The following is a 7,718-nucleotide window of genomic DNA, read 5'->3' on the forward strand; positions in this document are numbered from 1 at the left end:
ACATTGCTGGCTCCTGTCCAGCTTTTCATCCACCAGTACCCCCCAGTCCTTCTCGGCAGGGCTGCTCTCAATCCCTTCATCCCCCAGCCTGGATTGATACTGGGGGTTGCCCCGACCCAGGTGCAGGACCTTGCACTTGGCCTTGTTAAACCTCATGAGGTTCACACGGGCCCACTTCTCGAGCATGTCCAGGTCCCTCTGGATGGCATCCCGTCCCTCTGGCGTGTCGACCGCACCACTCAGCTTGGTGTCATCTGCAAACTTGCTGGGGGTGCACTCGATCCCGCTGTCTGTGTCACTGATGAAGATATTAAACAGTACTGTAAATGGAGCTGTCTTCTGTAGAACTCCTGCCTGATTTGTTGGGAAACTTTGAAAAATATTTTGGATATGTAGGTGGACAAATGTGTGAAAGATCTATTGGTATTTTAACTGACTTTGGGTGAATAAATATAATGATAGGAATGTAAGAAGTACGTGAGTGAAGTCAGAGAGCCACAATGAGGGCTTTGGTGATGGACACTTAGCCAGATGTTCTTTACAACAGTAAGTGTCCCTCAGAAATGCAAGGAAAAACAATTGGATGTTGTTGGGAGGTCTGTAGTGAGGAGAATGTCATGAAATCACAGAAACAGGAAAAAGTATGTAATACTGGACAGCCAAATGTTATCACTGGGTCTGTGCAGGATTAGGTTCCTTCCCTGCATAATCTCTGATCTTCGCTCCAGAATTCATGTAAAAATTTTTCTGCTTCTCCTAATTGGCTTTCTCTCTGGGTTTTCTTCATCTAATCTCAGACTTCACGTCGTGACTTGCTTTAGATATTTGACCAGCCAGTTTCAAATTTGCAGTACTCTTTATAAATTTATAAATTCTTGCCATTTTTATAGTCCTAATCTTGGCAGTTTGGTGATTTTTATTGCTCAGTCTTCTGTTTGCCTGTCAGTGACTGCTCCAAGCTGCAGCAGCTCCTTTTGAAGAGGCTTTTGCCTAACAGGAGTCTAAGAATAGAACCTGATTGCCAGACATGTATTGTAGTTTTCCATGCCTGTGCTGGACCATACTAGAGCAGTCACTTGGCTGTGTTTCTGTAAACTTGAAGTGCGGTTGCTTTGAGATGGTAAGTGTGTATGCTGAAGCTAAAGGTAGGCTTAGGCATGATACCAGTGCAGGTGGAAGTCTCTAAAGAGCATGTTGCCTGTGACTTTTTTTAGGCAAACTTGAAAGAAGAAACAGTAACACAAAGATCAAATTTGAAGTTCTTACTGCAAGACATGGTTAGCAATACAGTTTTTTCTTCCCCAAAGGTGCTCCCAAAACTCAATATAAGCAAGATAATTTTTCCATGCAGTGTTCCAGAAAGGTTTATGCCAGGAGTTTTAAGAGTTCCCCAAAACAAATACATTAAAAGCAATTCTGAAATAGGCCCTATGGGAATGCTCATCCCAGTCTTCAGTGCATGGTGAGAAACACCTGAGAATACGGTCATTGTTTCTGGATGAAAAGTGTCTTTACATGTACCTGTTCTTTTAATTTCCTGCGTCATTCCCATTTTCAGCAGGAGCGTCACAGAGATCTACTATTTTACCCTGCTGAACTGAAAGTGATGCTCAGTAGCTGATCATTAATTAGCTCTCTGTGTAAGAAAAGTGCCTTGAAGTCTACAGCACTTGGCACTCTTGAATGCAAACATCAATGAATATTACCTCATTTATTCTACCTACTTAGAATATAAATTCCTCAAAGCAAAAGTGGGAAGAATACATGTGCCATCTTGTTTTGCAGATGAATAATCAGGTATGTGACTGGCCTAAGGCACTCCAGGAATCTTCCGGTAGAGTCAGAAGTTGATCTGTATGCTTCATCTTCTCCAACCAACGAGTGTGGATTTTTTTGGATGGAGAATTCTTTTAATGTATCTGCTTTGCGAAGTGTGATCACACTGTTCCACTTCTTTCTTTTATGGAGTTCTAGGGAGTGAAGTAGTTTATATTAAATATTATGGGTATAATTACATTAAAATATCAGGAAATAACTACTGTGCTCCAATTCCTTTGGGACTTATTTGTGTGCACTGGATGTTAATGAGAGCCTTCAGGCCTGCTTAATGCAAGTTCTTAAAGCAGTTGCTGCTGCTATGTTGTTTAAGAAAATTGGGCTGGACTTCTAGGCCTTGAAGAAAGGGTAGAATTTGTAGCAGCTTAGGATGCTGAATATAATTTTTTGCAGGACTGAAAGATTAGCTGGCTGCCATTCAGAACAGTAGTGTTAGTTCTCTGTGCTTTTTGTCCTGGTACATCATGCCAACTTCGTGTTTCAGTTAGTGTTGCTACTTCGAAGTTGGCAGTGATGTTAACTAAACCCAAGGAGCTTGAAAACCTGATGAATGTATGTGCGTGGATTCTTGTTAAATGTACTTCTGATCAGAAGCTTATTGGAAACCTTGAAAGTAAGAAGTAAAGTAAAAGTAAACTGAAAGTAAAGATGTCTTTGAAAATGGCAGTTCTAAGAAACTTATTTCTGAAAGCAGGAAGTATTGGAAGTTGTATCTAGAGAGCAACTGTGGTGTCCATCACTTGTACATTGTGACTGCAATTGGTATGTGACTGACTTCTCAACAAAACTTATCAGTCCTTTAAATTGAAGCACAAAAATATAAGTTGTCCTTCATTGTGAGGAGAAAACACTGGTTTAGAAGTCATCATAGAGCAGTTTAAAAAAAAAAAGACAAAACCCCAAACTCCACAGCCCTAAAATAGTTTAGAGTTGACATCAGGAGTCAGCATGATAACTCTCAGGCTACAGATTCTGGTGTGTTCTTGTGGGGGAGTTCTGGAGTGGGGAGGTGACCATGGAGCAGGAGTAAACCTCTCTGGTTAGAGGGCTGTCTTGTGGCAGAAAAAGACTTGGAGCCCACTGCTTAGAAGATACAATTTAATGAAGGCTAATTTTGGAGTTCTGGCTTTGTTTTGTATAGTGTTAAGCGAAGAAAGGATGTAAAGATCTAGTTTGTTACAAGTGCCGAACATTGAGTTCTGTGAGTTGCACAGAGTTGGAGATTTAAGATATTGTGAGTGTTGTTAAGGTGACATAAAATATTGAGGCTTAGAATTTCTCTCAAGTATTGCATTTCAATCCAAATTTTCTCAAAGCAGTAGTTGCTCAGCATACAGCTGCAAAACAAATGCTGGATTTGGGTTTACAGTGTTTCCAGGATGTAAAAGATGACAAATGGAATTAACGTTTTAAAAACTTGTTTGAGGAAACAATCCAGAACTTGCCAACAAAAATGTAAAATTAGTTTTTAAAACTAATTAAAAAACCTAATGGGCTTAGAGCAAGTGGTTTGATAGCAATGTGGGATGTTTGGAATCTTGCGTGAAGGACGCTTATAGGAAGGTGCTATAGCGCATCTGAGTTGTCAGCATGGAGCTGTTAGATATGAGATAGGGTTTACTGAAGGCCTGCATTCTTCCGAAGTTTAAAAAAAAAAAAAAAGGGGGGGGGGGGAAGATGCCAGGCAGAATAAATCTAAGTAGAGGTAGCTGAGCAGTTAGAGAAGGGAGAGCCTTTGTCTTGGTTGCTAACATGCATGCTCTACTGGAGATTGTGTGTGCACAAAGAATATGTGCACAACCAACCAGTTGTGTGGCAGCGTAGTGACTGTGAACAGGATTTCTGTCCTGAGAGTTTCTAGAACCTGGTGATGACAGACTGCACATTCAGTTCTGGTTACAAGTCAGAGTGTCTCCAGGTTTGTTCTTTTGGTCTCTTTTCTTATGAGTCTTTTGGCCGATGATGCCTTAACTTTTATCTGGTTGCTTTTCCAGTCCCAACTGTTGCATTCCTTTCAAAGGACACATCCCTCAGCTTTATGTGGTTTGAGTTCTGTCTAGGAGTCTTAAATCACACAATAAGAGCAGCTCTTCTCGCTTATTTGTGGGGAAGCAAGGACAGGATGTGGGCAGAAGAGTTTTCTGTTGTGTTAGTTAACACTAATTGTTGCCATATCATAGGCCAAATAGCTTATAGTTAGCATGAGCACCTAAAATAGCACTGGAGGTCTGTGTTTAAGCACCTGAATCACATAGCAAGTATCAAAGGCTTGCTGTTATTATTGCAAAAACTTTTCTTTGCATGATTTCTGAATAGATAATGCTTATTAAAGCTGTCAGTAATCATGATTATTTCTTCCTTTTTTTTTTAAAACAATTGGCTTGTTAAAGTCCTAAATAATAGGTACGTATTTCTAATGGCAAATCAAGCAACCTTGAAAACTAAGAGCAACGACTTTGTGATACTGGATAATGTTCCACCAGGAGTCATCTGACTGTTATTGGGAAGATTTTTTTCTTTTTTTTTCCAGTTTATGTCTACAAATGCTTTTATAGATTTAGTGGGAGGAGACAGAAGTCAAATCAGAGTTCTTATACAATAGTAGTTTAAGATGTAGTGAAAGACAGTATGCAGTAATATAGTAAACACAAAATACATGCACTCCTGAATGTAACTATTCAAAGTATGTGTATTGGTACTATCCTTCAAGCAAAACAAATAGTATTTGCTATCAGTTCTTGTTGTCTTCAGGAGGGAAAGGGAACTAAATTTCAAGGAGAACATCTCAGAGTTTACATGTCTTTCCTAATTCTTTGTTCATATTAAAAAAAAAAAAAGACAAAAAAGCTGCTTCTCCAAAAAGAGATACCTGCATCAATGTATGGCTTCCATAAGTGAAGTGATAAAGTCATTGAAATTGTTTATGGTAATAGTCAGCTAGTGAATCACATCCAACAATTGATATGCTTGTGGTGTCCCTGTCCCAAATGAAAGGCTTGATTCCTATAAATGGTTGTTTCAACATTGAAAGAGGAATTAGGACCATGTGGTTGGGAGAAAATGAGAAGTGGTTACTATTCTGAGAATTTATTTGTGTTATTTCTGTAGCAAATGTTTTCAGTGGATATTCAGGAATCACCATGTGATTTTCTTGACAAATATTTGAAAGAAAAAGCCAAGTAATACTCTTCAACCCAGTCAGGACCACTGTGCTATATAATGGTCTATATATCGAAGTTAAAGATAAGAGAATTGGAGCCACTATCCTGGTAATCATATTTTCAACACAATTGTTTTTGTTTGATAGGTATGGATAAAATGTATGCAAGTTAGCATTGCTGAAAGAATGAACTCTGAAGTTCACTAAAGGAGATGCTTGATTTCAGCAAACAAAGCAAAAGTTAACATTCCTAGAGTACTAATAGTTTCAAGTAACTAGGAATGCTGTGAGTATTTCTACTAGGACATCAGTTTGCCATTAAAGGATTTGATTTCCATCTGAAAATCTTTGCCCGAGACCCATAAAGTTCTTTTTTACTCTTGTTCGTGTTGGATTCTGGCAGGTGGGGTTTTGCTGACTCTTTTTCTGCTGGGACATATGACCCTGCTGTTTATTTGCAAAACTCTCCCCTTTACCCTTTTGAGAATGAACTGTGGTTTTGTTTCCATTCAGTGTAGTCACCTGCTGTCCAGTTTCTTAAGCTTTGCTGTGTTTTTCCTTCAAGAAAATCTAAATTTGGCATTATTGCAGTCAGGACGTCAGTGAAACTGGAAGCACATAGAAAAGTTGAGTTGCTGAGATTCTTTAACTTTTGCTGAGCTGACAGTTGCAACGTTAGAAATCCCATAGGCCTTAGTCTCTGCTTACTTACTTCAGTTAATTATGCATTCATTATGACTAAGACTCATTTCTGCCGAGTTTCCTGAGATTCTGTGATGTTTTCTGGAGTAGCTCAGTTGTCAGAAAGAGTCAGTGTAGGATTTGACTTGTCCGTTCTGGGATGCTCTAGATAAACTGGAGTTGTTTGTGATGTAACTAAGGCAGGTTATGTGACTGTAGCAGCCTCTTGTGTTGTATCTGTAAACTACACCTCTCAGGTGAAAACCATGTGCTTTGTATGACTGAAAAAACCCTAATGGGGTAGGATTATGGGGATGAAGATATACTGACACTGTGCAAGTGCACAGCTGCTACATCAAGCAATGATAAAAGGTTTTCAACTTCCGTTTCTTGGTGAAATATTTGTATGAATACCTTGAAATGGTCATTGAAGCTTTCCCAAATGCTCCAAATTGCCTCCAGACCACATCTGCTGTTTGTACTGTAAGTAAATCATAACTTTGGAGCCATATTTGTAAGAGTACCTGATTCACACCTGGAGACAAAGAAAAACAATAGTGCAGAAACATTTTGAAGTTAAAAATGTGCTCATGTATTTTTGTTTTGGCTTTTAAAGAAGGCCTATAAGGGGTTTTGTTCAAGTATTTCTAGTTCTTAGTTCAGGCATGCATGGCCCCAGGCCCAGCCAGTACTGAGGCTAAGCACGTATTATCAGTAGCACACAAATACATGTATTCAGCATGTACATATATAAATACACAGTTGGCCACCACATCAATGCAGAAAACACAGCACTAATGTAAGCCCAAACTGTCAGTGGCCTTATCCTGTGGATGGTCAAGCTGAATGTCTGCTACTGGCAAACACATGCATGTATGGATCCTTCCAGTTGCTGGGTTTAGATGCCCATTCTACCCTGAAACTGGTCCTTGGGTCCATTTATCCCCATTGCCTCTTAAACACACACACACACACACTCGTGGTCAGCCACCCCCCCCCAAACACCACAGGTTCTCCAGCGGTTCCCTTGGACCCCCCTTTTCCTCCAGCAGCCAACTCCTTCGGTTGCCTCGCTCGGACGGTCTGCCCCATCACTGGTTCCCAGGCCACTCTGCTAGTTTGCTGGCTAGTCCTGCTTGGTATTCCTTGTGATCCCACCCTGACCTGCAAAAGCTGCCCCCCTCCTTTGCTGGCACCACAGATCCACGGGCTCCTGTGACCTGTGGTCTGACTCCATTTGTCACATAGACACACATGCACACTGAATAGAGCCTCAGGAAAAGAGTTACAAAAGGAGACTAATGAGCAGACAGGACAGACAGCGGTGATTTAGGGGAGAGCGCAGCTAGACAGACATACTGACCTGCAGCCTGTTCACGGATGACCTGTCCCTCTTTTCACCATAGCCCTCTGCTTTCCCATGCTTGTTCCTCCCCAAGCCACTTTGATCCCTCCCTTTCCCCACCTTTGCTTCTTCCCCTAAACTTCCCATAACAGGACGTGTGCAATCCCCAAGAGCCTTTCCCCTGCACCTCATGGTAAATCTGGTAGCCCTGTAAGCAGTCCCACCTCTCAATCTGAAAAGTGCCCTGGAGAGGCCTGGTGGCGGTGGGGACGGGGGGAGAGCTGATGGTTCTCCTGTGATAGCCCTGGGAGCAGCTGGGTCAGGGTATTTAGCTGGGTTCCCCCCACCTGCAAGTGTGCCTTTCTGCTCCTTTGTCTGTGTGCGGAATAGCTTTTTATCGCATAACCTAACAGTGTTAACTTTGATATGTGCTGGCAAATAACCTGTTTAATCATTTGCAAGCACAGTTGAAAGTTTATGGTAGAAATTACTGGCTGGCTACAGAGATGTGAATTAAAGTGATACTGTTACAAAAGCAGTAATTTGAAATGTTAGCTCAAAGCGTAGGGTATTTTAACAGCAGGAACAGGGAGAATGCTAGAATGATTGCATGAAACTTTGTGGAACAGGCTTTGGTAACAGTACTAATGCTGTAACCTTTTAAAATTGTGAAATAAGGAGGAGTTTTTTGATACA

The 7,718-nt window shown here is 40.9% G+C and overlaps 1 protein-coding gene across 1 annotated transcript in view; it reads left to right on the forward strand.

Annotated features, from left to right (window-relative positions):
• PCMTD1 (protein-L-isoaspartate (D-aspartate) O-methyltransferase domain containing 1) overlaps positions 1-7,718 on the forward strand; it is a 48,498-nt gene that overhangs the window by 1,671 nt on the left and 39,109 nt on the right. The gene's annotated exons all lie outside the window — the stretch shown is intronic.

Source organism: Aptenodytes forsteri, unplaced genomic scaffold (genome assembly GCF_000699145.1).
Source record: "Aptenodytes forsteri isolate BGI_AS27 unplaced genomic scaffold, ASM69914v1 Scaffold139, whole genome shotgun sequence".
Lineage (NCBI taxonomy): Eukaryota > Metazoa > Chordata > Aves > Sphenisciformes > Spheniscidae > Aptenodytes > Aptenodytes forsteri.